At 46.9% G+C, this 20,050-nt stretch overlaps 1 protein-coding gene across 1 annotated transcript in view; it reads left to right on the top strand.

Annotated features, from left to right (window-relative positions):
• Positions 1–8,235: 8,235 nt before the first annotated feature.
• Positions 8,236–20,050, top strand: part of LOC115187643 (ataxin-1) — a 28,324-nt gene continuing 16,509 nt past the window's right edge. The window contains exons 1-5 of the mRNA XM_029746614.1: positions 8,236–8,382; positions 8,454–8,510; positions 9,934–10,015; positions 10,359–10,479; positions 19,115–19,237. The gene's annotated coding sequence lies outside the window, so the exon portion shown is untranslated. The remainder of the gene's footprint in view (positions 8,383–8,453; positions 8,511–9,933; positions 10,016–10,358; positions 10,480–19,114; positions 19,238–20,050) is intronic.

Genomic DNA, 20,050 nt, shown 5'->3' on the forward strand with positions numbered 1-20,050 from the left:
TGGGAAGGCTGAGGGTTATATGGACCAGTGTGGTGGTACAGGCTGGGAAGGCTGAGGGTTATATGGACCAGTGTGGTGGTACAGGCTGGGAAGGCTGAGGGTTATATGGACCAGTGTGGTGGTACAGACTGGGAAGGCTGAGGGTTATATGGACCAGTGTGGTGGTACAGACTGGGAAGGCTGCGAGTTATATGGACCAGTGTGGTAGGTACAGACTGGGAAGGCTGAGGGTTATATGGACCAGTGTGGTGGTACGGGCTGGGAAGGCTGAGGGTTATATGGACCAGTGTGGTAGGTACAGGCTGGGAAGGCCGAGGGTTATATGGACCAGTGTGGTGGTACAGGCTGGGAAGGCTGAGGGTTATATGGACCAGTGTGGTAGGTACAGGCTGGGAAGGCCGAGGGTTATATGGACCAGTGTGGTGGTACAGACTGGGAAGGCTGCGAGTTATATGGACCAGTGTGGTAGGTACAGACTGGGAAGGCTGAGGGTTATATGGACCAGTGTGGTGGTACAGGCTGGGAAGGCTGAGGGTTATATGGACCAGTGTGGTGGTACAGACTGGGAAGGCTGAGGGTTATATGGACCAGTGTGGTGGTACAGACTGGGAAGGCTGAGGGTTATATGGACCAGTGTGGTGGTACAGGCTGGGAAGGCTGAGGGTTATATGGACCAGTGTGGTGGTACAGACTGGGAAGGCTGAGGGTTATATGGACCAGTGTGGTGGTACAGGCTGGGAAGGCTGAGGGTTATATGGACCAGTGTGGTGGTACAGGCTGGGAAGGCTGAGGGTTATATGGACCAGTGTGGTGGTACAGACTGGGAAGGCTGAGGGTTATATGGACCAGTGTGGTGGTACAGGCTGGGAAGGCTGAGGGTTATATGGACCAGTGTGGTGGTACAGGCTGGGAAGGCTGAGGGTTATATGGACCAGTGTGGTGGTACAGACTGGGAAGGCTGAGGGTTATATGGACCAGTGTGGTGGTACAGACTGGGAAGGCTGCGAGTTATATGGACCAGTGTGGTAGGTACAGACTGGGAAGGCTGAGGGTTATATGGACCAGTGTGGTGGTACAGGCTGGGAAGGCTGAGGGTTATATGGACCAGTGTGGTGGTACAGGCTGGGAAGGCTGAGGGTTATATGGACCAGTGTGGTGGTACAGACTGGGAAGGCTGAGGGTTATATGGACCAGTGTGGTGGTACAGGCTGGGAAGGCTGAGGGTTATATGGACCAGTGTGGTGGTACAGGCTGGGAAGGCTGAGGGTTATATGGACCAGTGTGGTGGTACAGACTGGGAAGGCTGAGGGTTATATGGACCAGTGTGGTGGTACAGACTGGGAAGGCTGCGAGTTATATGGACCAGTGTGGTAGGTACAGACTGGGAAGGCTGCGAGTTATATGGACCAGTGTGGTGGTACAGGCTGGGAAGGCTGAGGGTTATATGGACCAGTGTGGTGGTACAGGCTGGGAAGGCTGAGGGTTATATGGACCAGTGTGGTGGTACAGGCTGGGAAGGCTGAGGGTTATATGGACCAGTGTGGTAGGTACAGGCTGGGAAGGCTGAGCGTTATATGGACCAGTGTGGTGATACAGGCTGGGAAGGCTGCGAGTTATATGGACCAGTGTGGTGATACAGACTGGGAAGGCTGAGGGTTATATGGACCAGTGTGGTGATACAGACTGGGAAGGCTGAGGGTTATATGGACCAGTGTGGTGGTACAGGCTGGGAAGGCTGAGGGTTATATGGACCAGTGTGGTGGTACAGGCTGGGAAGGCTGAGGGTTATATGGACCAGTGTGGTGATACAGACTGGGAAGGCTGAGGGTTATATGGACCAGTGTGGTGGTACAGGCTGGGAAGGCTGAGGGTTATATGGACCAGTGTGGTGGTACAGGCTGGGAAGGCTGAGGGTTATATGGACCAGTGTGGTGGTACAGGCTGGGAAGGCTCAGGGTTATATGGACCAGTGTGGTGGTACAGGCTGGGAAGGCTGAGGGTTATATGGACCAGTGTGGTGGTACAGGCTGGGAAGGCTGAGGGTTATATGGACCAGTGTGGTGATACAGACTGGGAAGGCTGAGGGTTATATGGACCAGTGTGTTGGTACAGGCTGGGAAGGCTGAGAGTTATATGGACCAGTGTGGTGGTACAGACTGGGAAGGCTGAGGGTTATATGGACCAGTGTGGTAGGTACAGGCTGGGAAGGCTGAGGGTTATATGGACCAGTGTGGTGATACAGACTGGGAAGGCTGAGGGTTATATGGACCAGTGTGGTGGTACAGACTGGAAAGGCTGAGAGTTATATGGACCAGTGTGGTGGTACAGACTGGGAAGGCTGAGCGTTATATGGACCAGTGTGGTGGTACAGACTGGGAAGGCTGAGCGTTATATGGACCAGTGTGGTGGTACAGGCTGGGAAGGCTGAGGGTTATATGGACCAGTGTGGTGGTACAGGCTGGGAAGGCTGAGGGTTATATGGACCAGTGTGGTGGTACAGACCGGGAAGGCTGAGGGTTATATGGACCAGTGTGGTGGTACAGACTGGGAAGGCTGCGAGTTATATGGACCAGTGTGGTGGTACAGGCTGGGAAGGCTGAGGGTTATATGGACCAGTGTGGTGGTACAGGCTGGGAAGGCTGAGGGTTATATGGACCAGTGTGGTAGGTACAAGCTGGGAAGGCTGAGGGTTATATGGACCAGTGTGGTGGTACAGGCTGGGAAGGCTGAGGGTTATATGGACCAGTGTGGTGGTACAGGCTGGGAAGGCTGCGAGTTATATGGACCAGTGTGGTGATACAGACTGGGAAGGCTGAGGGTTATATGGACCAGTGTGGTGGTACAGGCTGGGAAGTCTGAGGGTTATATGGACCAGTGTGGTGGTACAGGCTGGGAAGGCTGAGGGTTATATGGACCAGTGTGGTGGTACAGGCTGGGAAGGCTGAGGGTTATATGGACCAGTGTGGTGATACAGACTGGGAAGGCTGAGGGTTATATGGACCAGTGTGTTGGTACAGGCTGGGAAGGCTGAGAGTTATATGGACCAGTGTGGTGGTACAGACTGGGAAGGCTGAGGGTTATATGGACCAGTGTGGTAGGTACAGGCTGGGAAGGCTGAGGGTTATATGGACCAGTGTGGTGATACAGACTGGGAAGGCTGAGGGTTATATGGACCAGTGTGGTGGTACAGACTGGAAAGGCTGAGAGTTATATGGACCAGTGTGGTGGTACAGACTGGGAAGGCTGAGGGTTATATGGACCAGTGTGGTGGTACAGGCTGGGAAGGCTGAGGGTTATATGGACCAGTGTGGTGATACAGACTGGGAAGGCTGAGGGTTATATGGACCAGTGTGTTGGTACAGGCTGGGAAGGCTGAGAGTTATATGGACCAGTGTGGTGGTACAGACTGGGAAGGCTGAGGGTTATATGGACCAGTGTGGTAGGTACAGGCTGGGAAGGCTGAGGGTTATATGGACCAGTGTGGTGATACAGACTGGGAAGGCTGAGGGTTATATGGACCAGTGTGGTGGTACAGACTGGAAAGGCTGAGAGTTATATGGACCAGTGTGGTGGTACAGACTGGGAAGGCTGAGCGTTATATGGACCAGTGTGGTGGTACAGACTGGGAAGGCTGAGCGTTATATGGACCAGTGTGGTGGTACAGACTGGGAAGGCTGAGCGTTATATGGACCAGTGAGGTGGTACAGACTGGGAAGGCTGAGGGTTATATGGACCAGACATGTCCCTGTTGGCTTGACAATAGCAGTTCATGCAATAACTTGTCCTCCAGTAGGACCTGATATCATGCCACGTCACATCCTTGTCGTAAAGACACTGCCTCATGCCTAGACAAGAAAACAATAAAAATACATATTTGTTGGGATGTCATGCCATGTCCAATAAACATCAGTGCATAACAATATGAAATGAGGTTAAAGGTCAGGTGGAGGACCACCGAAAAAAAAAACTAAAATCACATCATTAATATTGCTATACGAGGGGTCCTTTTTTTTGGTTATTAAATATACAGGTGTTTTGTGTACTTGTGTGTGTACTTGTGTGTGTACTGTGTGTGTACTTGTGGGTATGTGGGTAGGTGTTAGCAGCTGGTTATCTTTGTCCTTTACCTGGTTCTGCTGGTTTAAACCAGCAGCCAGCATGGAAAGTGGCAGCAGTGCACACAGGATTACAGCTACAGCCAAGGACCTCTTCCCAGGGAGAAAGAAGTGACACATTTCAACATTTGGCACTAGTAGGTCATTGACGCTACTCTAGATCTCTAGGTAACATATTTACCTTTCAGTATGTTGTTCCAATGTTACTTGCCTATTATGTCATTTAAATGTCCAATATTTATTAAGTCCATATTAAGACAAACAAATATCAATCACATGAAAATGAAAACCACATTACTTACAGTGCCTTCGGAAAGTATTTCGGACCCTTTCCCTTTTTCCACGTTTTGTTACGTTACAGCCTTATTCTGAAATGGATGAAATCGTTTCTTCCCCTCATCAGTCTAAACACAATACCCCATAATGATAAAGAAAAAAACGTTTTTTATAAATGTTTGCAAATTCATAAAAAATCAAAAACAGAAATACCTTATTTACATAAATATTCAGCTCAGGTGCATCCTGTTTCCATTGATCATCCTTGAGATGTTTCTACAACTTGATTGGAGTCCATCTGTGGTAAATTCTATTGTTTGGACATGATTTGCAAAGGCACACACCTGTCTATATAAGGCCCACAGTTGACAATGCATGTCAGAGCAAAATTCAAGCCATGAGGTCGAAGGAGTTGTTCGTAGAGCTCTGAAAAAGGATTGTATTGAGACACAGATCAGGCGAAGGGTACCAAAACATTTCTGCAGCATTGAAGGTTCTCAAGAACACTGTGGCCTCCATCATTCTTAAATGAAAGACGTTTGAAACCACCAAAATTCTTCCTAGATAAGGCTGCCCGGCCAAACTGAGCAATTGGGGGAGAAGGTCCTTGGTCAGGGAGGTGACCACGGACCCTTTTGGTCACTCTAACAGAGCTCCAGAGTTCCTCTGTGGAGTTGGGAAAACCTTCCAGAAGGACAACCATCTCTGCAGCACTCCACCAATCAGGCCTTTATGGTAGACTGGCCAGAAGGAAGCCACTCCTCAGTGAAAGGCATAGTGAATGTCACGCCCTGACCATAGAGAGCCATTGTTTCTCTATGGAGTAGTAGGTCAGGGTGTGACTAGGGGGTGATCTAGTATGTCTATGTTGTGTTCTAGTTTCTTTTTCTATGTTGGTGTTTTGTATGATTCCCAATTAGAGGCAGCTTGTAATCGTTGTCTCTAATTGGGGATCATATTTAAGTAGTTATTTTTCCCACCTGTGTTTGTGGGATTTTGTTTTTGTGTAGGTGCCTTTTTGCACTTCACTGTCTTCACATTTCGTTTGGTCACTTATTGTTTTGTATTTTGCTGAAGTTTCACGTTATAATAAAGATGTGGAACGCTACTCACGCTGCGCCTTAGTCCAATCATTACGACGATCGTGACAGTGAATTGTGATGTTTGTTTATGTCAATTAATCCCATATGGGAAGGGTTGCCAACTGGCGACGTGACACACAAATAACATTTCATTCATTCAATACTCCATAATTCACATTATACAGGCCTTCCTGAGGTTGAAATCGCTGCTCACGTCTCACAAAATAATGCCCTATTTCTAGAGAACAAAACTACTGTTCCTCACGCCATAGCTTGACACATCTATGATGTGACCGGTTTGGTTTTACTATTGCATCACCAGTATTACAAGCATTCATCAAATGTGTATTCACCAAAACCAGTTTCCCAGCAATATGACCTTAAGACCACCATTTTATTATGCTGAATTGATTGGGTCAAGGCGAATGTTTCAATCAAAAGTTTATTCTTTATTCCCCAGGGTTCTAATCACTATTCTACATTCCCCAATCATTATTCTACATTCTATTCATTATTCTACATTCCCCAGGGTTCTAATCATTATTCTACATTCCCCAGGGTTCGATTAATTATTCTATACTCCCCAGGGTTCTATTAATTATTCTATATTCTCCAGGTTTCTATTCATTAATCTATATTCCCCAGGGTTCTATTAATTATTCTATACTCTCCAGGGTTCTATTCATTAATCTATATTCCCCAGGGTTCTATTCATTATTCTATATTCCCCAGGGTTCTATTGATTAATCTATATTCCCCAGGGTTCTATTCATTATTCTATACTCCCCAGGGTTCTATTAATTATTCTATACTCTCCAGGGTTCTATTCATTATTCTATATTCCCCAGGGTTCTATTCATTATTCTATACTCCCCAGGGTTCTATTAATTATTCTATATTCCCCAGGGTTCTATTCATTATTCTATATTCCCCAGGGTTCTATTCATTATTCTATATTCTCCAGGGTTCTATTCATTAATCTATATTCCCCAGGGTTCTATTCATTATTCTATATTCTCCAGGGTTCTATTCATTAATCTATATTCCCCAGGGTTCTATTAATTATTCTATACTCTCCAGGGTTCTATTCATTAATCTATATTCCCCAGGGTTCTATTCATTATTCTATATTCCCCAGGGTTCTATTCATTATTCTATATTCCCCAGGGTTCTATTCATTAATCTATATTCCCCAGGGTTCTATTAATTATTCTATACTCTCCAGGGTTCTATTCATTAATCTATATTCCCCAGGGTTCTATTCATTATTCTATATTCCCCAGGGTTCTATTCATTATTCTATATTCCCCAGGGTTCTATTCATTATTCTATATTCCCCAGGGTTCTATTCATTAATCTATATTCCCCAGGGTTCTATTAATTATTCTATACTCTCCAGGGTTATATTCATTATTCTATATTCCCCAGGGTTCTATTCATTATTCTATATTCCCCAGGGTTCTATTCATTATTCTATATTCCCCAGTGGTGTGTGTGGTACAACACCAAAATGTATTTTTGTTTCTGCTGCTTGAAACTCAGGTGGTGGGGTGGGATCAGTGACACCTTCCCAATGGATCTGAGCTGGCCCTGGTCAAAAGTAGTGCATTATGGGCCCTGGTCAAAAGAAGTGCACAATATATAGGGAATTGCGTGCTATTTGGGAGACAACCCTGCTATTTTCATTAACTGCTGAATTCCCCAGCTTAGTCTCAATGGGCTCTATAAGCACGGCGGTGTCATGCTACAGCACCATTGAGGGCAGAGCCGCAGAGCCACCACATCTTTCTTAATGGAGTGGGAAGAACTGTGGCGCTGCCCTGTTGCCATGGCAGCAAGCACTGCTCTTGTTGGCATTTTCCCCAGCTACTGTTGACTGGCTTGCTGTTCCATCAGAATGCTCCCTTCCACGCCACAGAGACCGCTCTGCTCTCCGAGGGAGCACAGTGAAGCTTACCTTCTTCTCTGATGTAGTGACACTAAAGATGTTTCCCAAATGGCACCCTATTCCTTATAGGTCCCTGGTCAAAAGTAGTAGGGAATAGGGTGCCATTTGGAACGAAGACTCACTCTTAATCCCATTGCTGACACCAATGTCTGAGTCACATTATTACTAACTAATACATGGTGCTGCCTGATAACCACCTCTCATCTATCTGCTGTCATACCTTTCTGTAGGTACCGTGATGTTGTTTCAGAAGACTTCTGGATTGGATAAAAAGTCTGAAACCATCTTATTTCTTATTTTTATATCTTGTGTGTTTTTATTCTACCTTATTTTCTAAAATTATTTGTAATATTACATCATTATTGATTACTGCATTGTTGGGTTTAGAGCTGGCAAGAAAGGCATTTCACTGTACTTGTGCACGTGACATTAAAACTTAACTGCCACTATGGTGGTCCTATGGGGCAAAGGGTCTGTTCAAATGAAGTTACAGTGCACACGCAAAACAATGCCTTGAACAGTTCTGCAATGCTGTCCCTTCTCTGGTATGATGAGAATGTTTTTTGTTGTATTTTTTCACAAATCATTGTACAAATGTCATTGAATTGCTGCCATTTTACAATGATTTGTTAAATAATAATAACACAACATTATTATCATCATTATACCAGGGAAGGAACAGCATTGCAAAACTGTTTATCACAAGTGTGTTTCCTTTTGATAACAGCATGTTACAACACATCACACTTTACTATTGTTTATGTAACCCCTCTTCTTATTGGACTTAACGAGAGTGATCACCGATTTCACCACAACTACAAGATCGCTCAAAAGCCATGCCCTAGGTTGAGCAACTACAAGGACTTGTGTTAAATCTAGTATAAAATGGTGAGTTGTTGGAGAGAAGACATGGACTTGACTCCTGATCACACAGACCAGCTCTAGCATCTTGTTACTGAAGGTAAGAGACTGATCGGGTTTCCTTCTCTTGTTGTGCTTATTGTCTGATGTTATGGCGAGGATTATCTACAGCTCAACAGAACCTACAGAATCTACCTGTGAATCCAGTCTAAATTCCTGTCAATCATGGTAAGTTCCTTCTATCATTGCATGTTATGTATGAGTAATTACAATTAGAAATGACTTTAGGTTATTTTATTCCCCAGAGATCTAGAGGAGGGTTAATGACCTATCACCTCCACATGTTAAAATGTTAAAGTTCATTTTGCTAGTTTTTCATCTTTAATGTTTAGAGGGTTTGATGAAAGGTCTATGTTTTATTACCCAGAGATCCAGAGGAGGGTTAATGACCTATCACCTCCACATGTTAAAATGTTAAAGTTCATTTTGCTAGTTTTTCATCTTTAATGTTTAGACGGTTTGATGAAAGGCCTATGTTTTATTCCCCAGAGATCTAGAGGAGGGTTAATGACCTATCACCTCCACATGTTAAAATGTTAAAGTTCATTTTGCTAGTTTTTCATCTTTAATGTTTAGACGGTTTGATGAAAGGCCTATGTTTTATTCCCCAGAGATCTAGAGGAGGGTTAATGACCTATCACCTCCACATGTTAAAATGTTAAAGTTCATTTTGCTAGTTTTTCATCTTTAATGTTTAGACGGTTTGATGAAAGGCCTATGTTTTATTACCCAGAGATCTAGAGGAGGGTTAATGACCTATCACCTCCACATGTTAAAATGTTAAAGTTCATTTAGCTAGTTTTTCATCTTTAATGTTTAGACGGTTTGATGATAGGCCTATGTTTTATTACCCAGAGATCTAGAGGAGGGTTAATGACCTATCACCTCCACATGTTCAAATGTGTCAGTTCACTATGCTAGTTTTTCATCTTTAATGTTTAGACGGTTTGATGAAAGGTCTATGTTTTATTACCCAGAGATCCAGAGGAGGGTTAATGACCTATCACCTCCACATGTTAAAATGTTAAAGTTCATTTTGCTAGTTTTTCATCTTTAATGTTTAGACGGTTTGATGAAAGGTCTATGTTTTATTACCCAGAGATCCATAGGAGGGTTAATGACCTATCACCTCCACATGTTAAAATGTTAAAGTTCATTTTCCTAGTTTTTCATCTTTAATGTTTAGAGGGTTTGATGAAAGGCCTATGTTTTATTACCCAGAGATCCAGAGGAGGGTTAATGACCTATCACCTCCACATGTTTAAATGTTAAAGTTCATTTTGCTAGTTTTTCATCTTTAATGTTTAGACGGTTTGATGAAAGGCCTATGTTTTATTACCCAGAGATCCAGAGGAGGGTTAATGACCTATCACCTCCACATGTTAAAATGTTAAAGTTCATTTTGCTAGTTTTTCATCTTTAATGTTTAGAGGGTTTGATGAAAGGCCTATGTTTTATTGCCCTCTGTCTACATCTATGTATCCTGTCTGTATATTCTCTTCATTGTGGTCAGCAAGTACTGTAAATGTAGCCTACTAGGAGAATAAAGGGGATTCAGATAACATGCTTTTTCTTCTTTCTCCCTGGGAAGAGGTCCTTGGCTGTAGCTGTAATCCTGTGTGCACTGCTGCCACTTTTCCATGCTGGCTGCTGGTTTAAACCAGCAGAACCAGGTAAAGGACAAAGATAACCAGCTGTTAACACACACGCTCACGCACACACAACCATAGGGCTCTGGGCAAAAGTAAAATGGTGTTGTAACATGCACGCACACACGCACACACACACACACACACACACACACACACACTCTCCTGTATATTTATCAACCTAATAAAATAACCTCTTGTTCCAAATCATTATGTGATTTTAGGGTTTTATTTTTGTATTTTATTTTATGACCTGTAAAGGACATTTCATATTGTTATGCAATGATGTTTTTAATACACTTGAATCTCATTGAAAAAGACAACAAACACATTGATATGATATATTGAATAGGCATGTATTGTATAGGTATGAGGCAGTGTCTTTACGACAAGGATGGGACGTGGCATGATATTGGGTCCCGCTGGAGGACCAGTGATTGCATGAACTGCTATTGTCAAGCCAACGGGGACATGTCATGCTGCCAGGCGTGAGTACCGTACACAGCTTTTATTCTAGCACCCACTATAAATGTCTGGTCCATAAAACCCTCAGCCTTCCCAGCCTGTACCACCACACTGGTCCATACAACCCTCAGCCTTCCCAGTCTGTACCTACCACACTGGTCCATATAACCCTCAGCCTTCCCAGCCTGTACCACCACACTGGTCCATATAACCCTCAGCCTTCCTAGCCTGTACCACCACACTGGTCTATATAACCCTCAGCCTTCCCAGTCTGTACCTACCACACTGGTCCATATAACCCTCAGCCTTCCCAGTCTGTACCACCACACTGGTCCATATAACCCTCAGCCTTCCCAGTCTGTACCTACCACACTGGTCCGTATAACCCTCAGCCTTCCCAGCCTGTACCACCACACTGGTCCATATAACCCTCAGCCTTCCCAGTCTGTACCACCACACTGGTCCATATAACCCTCAGCCTTCCCAGTCTGTACCACCACACTGGTCCATATAACCCTCAGCCTTCCCAGTCTGTACCACCACACTGGTCCATATAACCCTCAGCCTTCCCGGACTGTACCACCACACTGGTCCATATAACCCTCAGCCTTCCCAGTCTGTACCACCACACTGGTCCATATAACCCTCAGCCTTCCCAGTCTGTACCACCACACTGGTCCATATAACCCTCAGCCTTCCCAGTCTGTACCTACCACACTGGTCCATATAACCCTCAGCCTTCCCAGCCTGTACCACCACACTGGTCCATATAACCCTCAGCCTTCCCAGTCTGTACCACCACACTGGTCCATATAACCCTCAGCCTTCCCAGCCTGTACCACCACACTGGTCCATATAACCCTCAGCCTTCCCAGCCTGTACCACCACACTGGTCCATATAACCCTCAGCCTTCCCAGTCTGTACCTACCACACTGGTCCATATAACCCTCAGCCTTCCCAGTCTGTACCTACCACACTGGTCCTTCCCAGTCTGTACCTACCACACTGGTCCATATAACCCTCAGCCTTCCCAGCCTGTACCACCACACTGGTCCATATATCCCTCAGCCTTCCCAGCCTGTACCACCACACTGGTCCATATAACCCTCAGCCTTCCCAGCCTGTACCTACCACACTGGTCCATATAACCCTCAGCCTTCCCAGCCTGTACCACCACACTGGTCCATATAACCCTCAGCCTTCCCAGTCTGTACCACCACACTGGTCCATATAACCCTCAGCCTTCCCAGCCTGTACCTACCACACTGGTCCATATAACCCTCAGCCTTCCCAGCCTGTACCTACCACACTGGTCCATATAACCCTCAGCCTTCCCAGCCTGTACCACCACACTGGTCCATATAACCCTCAGCCTTCCCAGCCTGTATCACCACACTGGTCTATATAACTGTCAGCCTTTCCAGTCTGTACCACCACACTGGTCCATATAACTCTCAGCCTTCCCAGTCTGTACCTACCACACTGGTCCATATAACCCTCAGCCTTCCTTGCCTGTACCACCACACTGGTCCATATAACCCTCAGCCTTCCCAGCCTGTATCACCACACTGGTCTATATAACTCTCAGCCTTTCCAGTCTGTACCACCACACTGGTCCATATAACTCTCAGCCTTCCCAATCTGTACCTACCACACTGGTCCATATAACCCTCAGCCTTCTCAGTCTGTACCATCACACTGGTCCATATAACCCTCAGCCTTCCCAGCCTGTACCACCACACTGGTCCTGATTAAAATGGCAGCAGTTTTATGGCGCCCAACCAATTGTGCTATTATGTGTTTTTTTGCATTATTTATAACTTCTTTTGTTCATAATGTTTCTGCAACCGTATCTTACTGCAAAAAAGAGCTTCTGGATATCAGGACAGCAATCACTCACCTCGGATTAGACAAAGATTTTTTCTACAACAAGGCCGACATCCTCGTTATTTGCAAGAGGAAGCGACGCAGGTACAGAGGACAAAGAGCCGGATGCCCTGTCAGGACCCGGAGAAGGCGAGTGGGAAAGCTGCCGTTACCGTCAATATTACTCGCCAACGTACAATCATTGGACAATAAATTAGACGAGGTACGATCACGAATATCCTACCAACGGGACATCAAAAACTGTAATATCCTATGTTTCACGGAATCGTGGCTGAATGATGACATGCAGGCCACACTACTTGCCTAGAGAGTTTTCAGCTATACTTTTCGTGGCTGTTTATTTACCACCACAGACAGATGCTGGCACTAAGACCGCACTCAGTCAGCTGTATAAGGAAATAAGCAAACAGGAAACCACTCACCCAGAGGCGGCGCTCCTAGTGGCCGGAGACTTCAATGCAGGGAAACTAAAATCAGTTCTACCAAATTTCTATCAACATGTTAAATGTGCAACCAGAGGGAAAACAATTCTAGATCACCTGTACTCCACACACAGAGACGCGTACAAAGCTCTCCCTCGCCCTCCATTTTGTAAATCCGACCACAACTCTATCCTCCTGATTCCTGCTTACAAGCAAAAATTAAAGCAGGAAGCACCAGTGACTCGGTCTATAAAAAAGTGGTCAGATGAAGCAGACGCTAAACTAAAGGACTGTTTTGCTATCACAGACTGGAACATGTTCCGGGATTCTTCCGATGGCATTGAGGAGTATACCACATCAGTCACTGGCCTTATCAATAAGTGCATCGAGGACATCGTCCCCACAGTGACTGTACGTACATACCCCAACCAGAAGCCATGGATTACAGGCAACATTCGCACTGAGCTAAAGGGTAGAGCTGCCGCTTTCAAGGTGCGGGACTCTAACCCGGAAGCTTACAAGAAATCCTGCTACGCCCTGCGACGAACCATCAAACAGGCAAAGCGTCAATACAGTGCTACGATTGAATCATACTACACCGGCTCCGACGCTCGTCTTATGTGGCAGGGCTTGCAAACTATTACAGACTACAAAGGGAAGCACAGCCGCGAGCTGCCCTGTGACACGAGCCTACCAGACAAGCTAAATCACTTCTCAGCTTGCTTCGAGGCGAGCAACACTGAGGCATGCATGAGAGCATCAGCTGTTCCGGACAACTGTGTGTTCACGCTCTCCGTAGCCGACGTGAGTAAGACCTTTAAACAGGTCAACATACACAAGACTGCGGGGCCAGACGGATTACCAGGACGTGTGCTCCGGGCATGTGCTGACCAACTGGCAGGTGTCTTCACTGACATTTTCAAAATGTCCCTGATTGAGTCTGTAATACCAACATGTTTCAAGCAGGCCACCATAGTCCCTGTGCCCAAGAACACAAAGGCAACCTGCCTAAATGACTACAGACCCGTAGCACTCACGTCCGTAGCCATGAAGTGCTTTGAAAGGCAGGTAATGGCTCACATCAACACCATTAGCCCAGAAACCCTAGACCCACTCCAATTTGCATACCGCCCAAACAGATCCACAGGTGATGCAATCTCTATTGCACTCCACACTGCCCTTTCCCACCTGGACAAAAGGAACACTTATGTGAGAATGCTATTCATTGACTACAGCTCAGCGTTCAACACCATAGTACCCTCAAAGCTCATCACTAAGCTAAGGATCCTGGGACTAAACACCTCCCTCTGCAACTGGATCCTGGACTTCCTGACGGGTCGCCCCCAGATGGTGAGGGTAGGTAGCAACACATCTGCCACACTGATCCCCCAGGGGTGCGTGCTCAGTCCCCTCCTGTACTTCCTGTTCACCCACGACTGCATGGCCAGGCACAACTCCAACACCATCATTAAGTTTGCAGACGACACAACAGTGGTAGGCCTGATCACCGACGAGACAGCCTATAGGGAGTAGGTCAGAGACCTGGCCGGGTGCCAGAATAACAACCTATCCCTCAACGTAACCAAGACTAAGGAGATGATTGTGGACTACAGGAAAAGGAGGACCGAGCACATCCCCATTCTCATCAACGGGGCTGTAGTGGAGCAGGTTGAGCGCTTCAAGTTCCTTGGTGTCCACATCAACAACAAACTAGAATGGTCCAAACACACCAAGACAGTCGTGAAGAGGGCACGACAAAGCCTATTCCCCCCCAGGAAACTAAAAAGATTTGGCATGGGTCCTGAGATCCTCAAAAAGTTATACAGCTGCACCATTGAGAGCATCTTGACTGGCTGCATCACCGCTTGGTATGGCAACTGCTCGGCCTCTGACTAAAAGGCGCTACAGAGGGTAGTGCGTACGGCCCAGTACATCACTAGGGGCAAGCTCCCTGCCATCCAAGACCTCTATACCAGGCGGTGTCAGAGGCCCAAATTTGTTTTCAAAGACTCCAGTCACCCAAGTCATTGACTATTCTCTCTGCTTTTGCACGGCAAGTGGTACCAGAACGCCAAGTCTAGGTCCAAAAGGCTCCTTAACAGCTTCTACCCCAAACCATAAGGACTCCTGAACAATTAATCAAATGGAGACCCGAACAATGTTTAATCTATGCATAGTCACTTTACCTCTACCTACATGTACAAATTACCTTAATTACCTCAACTATTGTTCGGAGTACTGGAGGACCAGGGTTGGGCTGTTCGGAGTACTGGAGGACCAGGGTTGGGCTGTTCGGGGTACTGGAGGACCAGGGTTGGGCTGTTCGGAGTACTGGAGGACCAGGGTTGGGCTGTTCGGGGTACTGGAGGACCAGGGTTGGGCTGTTCGGAGTACTGGAGGACCAGGGTTGGGCTGTTCGGAGTACTGGAGGACCAGGGTTGGGCTGTTCGTAGTACTGGGGGACCAGGGTTGGGCTGTTCGGGGTACTGGAGGACCAGGGTTGGGCTGTTCGGAGTACTGGAGGACCAGGGTTGGGCTGTTCGGGGTACTGTAGGACCAGGGTTGGGCTGTTCGGGGTACTGGAGGACCAGGGTTGGGCTGTTCGGGGTACTGCAGGACCAGGGTTGGGCTGTTCGGGGTACTGGAGGACCAGGGTTGGGCTGTTCGGGGTACTGGAGGACCAGGGTTGGGCTGTTCGGGGTACTGGAGGACCAGGGTTGGGCTGTTCGGGGTACTGCAGGACCAGGGTTGGGCTGTTCGGGGTACTGCAGGACCAGGGTTGGGCTGTTCGGGGTACTGCAGGACCAGGGGTGGGCTGTTCGGGGTACTGGAGGACCAGGGTTGGGCTGTTCGGGGTACTGCAGGACCAGGGTTGGGCTGTTCGGGGCACTGGAGGACCAGGGTTGGGCTGTTCGTAGTACTGGGGGACCAGGGTTGGGCTGTTCGGGGTACTGGAGGACCAGGGTTGGGCTGTTCGGAGTACTGGAGGACCAGGGTTGGGCTGTTCGGGGTACTGTAGGACCAGGGTTGGGCTGTTCGGGGTACTGGAGGACCAGGGTTGGGCTGTTCGGGGTACTGCAGGACCAGGGTTGGGCTGTTCGGGGTACTGGAGGACCAGGGTTGGGCTGTTCGGGGTACTGGAGGACCAGGGTTGGGCTGTTCGGGGTACTGGAGGACCAGGGTTGGGCTGTTCGGGGTACTGCAGGACCAGGGTTGGGCTGTTCGGGGTACTGCAGGACCAGGGTTGGGCTGTTCGGGGTACTGCAGGACCAGGGGTGGGCTGTTCGGGGTACTGGAGGACCAGGGTTGGGCTGTTCGGGGTACTGCAGGACCAGGGTTGGGCTGTTCGGGGCACTGGAGGACCAGGGTTGGGCTGTTCGGGGTACTGCAGGACCAGGGTTGGGCAGTTCGGAGTACTGGAGGACCAGGGTTGGGCTGTTCGGGGTACTGGAGGACCAGGGTTGGGCTGTTCGGAGTACTGGAGGACCAGGGTTGGGCTGTTCGGAGTACTGGAGGACCAGGGTTGGGCTGTTCGTAGTACTGGAGGACCAGGGTTGGGCTGTTCGGGGTACTGCAGGACCAGGGGTGGGAAACACTGCATTTAGCCAAGCAAGCTCAATCAATCAAGATGAAGTATTTGAAATGATTTCAAATAGTATTTGAACCCAGGTCTGTTAAAGACACACAAGCTGCATAATGTACATGAAGTGTTGATATATAACCTTGAATACTAATAATAATACTGTTTGTTGTTAACGCTTTCTTATTAGTCCATAGCCATAAAGGTGGATATTGATATGCTGTTTCTTCTATGGATCCTGACCCACAATGCAGTTGCTTTGGATGCATTCTGTCATTTAATGTCAATAAATCTATACGATCAAGGTTGTCTTGTCCTTGGGGGTTATGTGTAGACACTCTAAAACCCTGGTCACATGACATAGGAGCTGACTTCCTCTTCCTCTGTGGTGTCACATGGAGTAGTTCACTCTAAGCAGGTTTGGTGAAGTATTGCAGGCTCAGTTGAACATTTACTGAATTAACTAAGGGGTCATTATTGTGGTTAACTACTACTAACTAGGGCCACCAATGGGGCCAACCACCAACCACACTCCAGTTAGCTCTACTACATGTATTTGCATCACAGGAGGTTGGTGGCACCTTAATTGGGGAGGATGGGCTCGTGGTAATGACTGGAGTGGAATCAGTGGAATGGTATCAAATGCATCAAACATTCCATTAGTTCCATTCCAGCCATTATTATGAGCCTTCCTTCACTCAGCAGCCTCCTGTGATTTACATGTGAGTCACCCTGCCTGCCCCGTGTTTCTGAATCTGTGCTACATGTCCGGACATGTCTACAACTGGGTTTAGGGAGAATTAATGGTGCTGTCCTGCTGGGAGTAGACTGTTAAGAGGAGAATTAAAGGTGCTGTCCTGCTGGGAGTAGACTGTTAAGAGGAGAATTAAAGGTGCTGTCCTGCTGGGAGTAGACTGTTAAGAGGAGAATTAATGGTGCTGTCCTGCTGGGAGTAGACTGTTAAGAGGAGAATTAAAGGTGCTGTCCTGCTGGTAGTAGACTGTTAAGAGGAGAATTAAAGGTGCTGTCCTGCTGGGAGTAGACTGTTAAGAGGAGAATTAAAGGTGCTGTCCTGCTGGGAGTAGACTGTTAAGAGGAGAATTAAAGGTGCTGTCCTGCTGGGAGTAGAGTGTTAAGAGGAGAATTAAAGGTGCTGTCCTGCTGGGAGTAGACTGTTAAGAGGAGAATTAAAGGTGCTGTCCTGCTGGAAGTAGACTGTTAAGAGGAGAATTAAAGGTGCTGTCCTGCTGGGAGTAGACTGTTAAGAGGATAATTAATGGTGCTGCCCTGCTGGGAGTAGACTGTTAAGAGGATAATTAAAGGTGCTGTCCTGCTGGGAGTAGACTGTTAAGAGGAGAATTAATGGTGCTGTCCTGCTGGGAGTAGACTGTTAAGAGGAGAATTAAAGGTGCTGTCCTGCTGGGAGTAGACTGTTAAGAGGATAATTAATGGTGCTGTCCTGCTGGGAGTAGACTGTTAAGAGGATAATTAATGGTGCTGTCCTGCTGGGAGTAGACTGTTAAGAGGAGAATTAAAGGTGCTGTCCTGCTGGGAGTAGACTGTTAAGAGGAGAATTAAAGGTGCTGTCCTGCTGGGAGTAGACTGTTAAGAGGAGAATTAAAGGTGCTGTCCTGCTGGGAGTAGACTGTTAAGAGGAGACTTGAGAGACAATAGGACTGTAGAGATGACATGGCTGGACAATCTAGCACTTAAAGGTACAGTATTTTTCTGCTTTGCCATGTATTTATGACTACTCCTGCTTGCTTGGATTGAGGAAGCTAAGCTATTCTGTTGACAGTAGAAGCAGGTGTATAGAAGAGAATGTGTTCAGACAGGACATGCAGTCTGTTGCATGTATTCAGACAGGACATGCAGGGGGGCATGTATTCAGACTGGACAGGCAGTCTGTAGCATGTATCCAGACAGAACAGGCAGTGTGGTGCATGTATTCAGACAGGACAGGCAGTGTGGTGCATGTATTCAGACAGGACATGCAGTGTGGTGCATGTATTCAGACAGGACATGCAGTCTGTAGCATGTATTCAGACAGAACAGGCAGTCTGGTGCATGTATTCAGTCAGGACCACTGGATATCATAAGGTGAATGCACCAATTTGTAAGTCGCTCTGGATAAGAGCGTCTGCTAAATGACTTAAATGTAAATGTAAATGTAAATGACATGCAGTGTGGTGCATGTATTCAGACTGGACAGGCAGTCTGGTCCATATATTCAGTCAGGACATGCAGTGTGGTGCATGTATTCAGACAGGACAGGCAGTGTGGTGCATGTATTCAGACAGGATAGACAGTCTGGTGCATATATTCAGACAGGACAGGCAGTGTGGTGCATTTATTCAGACAAGACAGGCAGTCTGGTGCATGTATTCAGACAGGACATTCAGTGTGGTGCATTTATTCAGACAGGACAGGCAGTCTGGTGCATGTATTCAGACAGGACATGCAGGGGGGGCATGTATTCAGACTGGACAGGCAGTCTGTAGCATGTATCCAGACAGAACAGGCAGTGTGGTGCATGTATTCAGACAGGACAGGCAGTGTGGTGCATGTATTCAGACAGGACATGCAGTCTGGTGCATGTATTCAGACAGGACAGACAGTGTGGTGCATGTATTCAGACAGGACAGACCTTGTGTTGCATGGCAAGTTCCTATATAATAACACTTTTTATTCTATAGTACAGTATTTCAGGCCTGTAGTACTTAAATCATCTCTGCTTCTCATGTCTCAATGCTGTTTGAACTTTAAAGGTTAAGGCGAAGACATCACACGGTATTTCCTTGGAGGAAACTGGACACTTTGGAGCGACTGATCTGATCTCACAACTGTTCTCAACGTCGAGAAGACAAATATCACAGTTTTACACACTTAAGGTGAGTTGAATACCTAAATGTGATGAGACCTTGGAGACACGTCCCAAATGGCAACCTATTCCCTATATAGTGTGTTACTTTTGACTGGAAGCCGCCCTACAGGGTGCTATTTAGGACACAACCCATTAATGCCACTTAAGGCCAGAGAGGTATCAACAAAGTGCGTGGGATTAAATTCTATTATTTTGTTATGGAGTTCTCTCAGTTCCGGGAGGAGGTGGGTCTGTCTATATGCCCTATTAAAGGTAAGGTTGTGTAACATGCCACAACAAAACAGCCATGGTTCTCCCGGTGATGACAAGGTGAAAGGTGTGAAAAAGGAAATGAGAAAGTGTGAAAAGAAAAATAAAGTATTCAGGGTGATTGTAGAGAGAGGAGAGAGAGAGAGAGAGAGAGAGAGAGAGAGAGAGAGAGAGAGAGAGAGAGGAGAGAGAGAGAGAGAGAGAGAGAGAGAGAGAGAGAGAGAGAGAGAGAGAGAGAGAGAGAGAGAGAGAGAGAGAGAGAGAGAGAGAGAGAGGAGAGATAGAGAGAGAGAGAGAGAGAGAGAGAGAGAGAGAGAGAGAGAGAGAGAGAGAGGAGAGAGAGAGAGAGAGGAGAGAGAGAGAGAGAGAGAGAGAGAGAGAGGAGAGAGAGAGAGAGAGAAGAGAGAGAGAGAGAAGAGAGAGAGAGAGAGAGAGAGAGAGAGAGAGAGAGGAGAGGGAGAGAGAGAGAGTAGAGAGAGAGAGAGAGAGAGAGAGAGAGAGAGAGAGAGAGAGAGAGAGAGAGGAGCAGAGGAGAGAGGAGAGAGAGAGAGAGAGAGAAGAGAGAGAGAGA

The sequence above is a fragment of the Salmo trutta genome, unplaced genomic scaffold (assembly GCF_901001165.1).
Source record: "Salmo trutta unplaced genomic scaffold, fSalTru1.1, whole genome shotgun sequence".
In the NCBI taxonomy this organism is placed as follows: Eukaryota; Metazoa; Chordata; class Actinopteri; order Salmoniformes; family Salmonidae; genus Salmo; species Salmo trutta.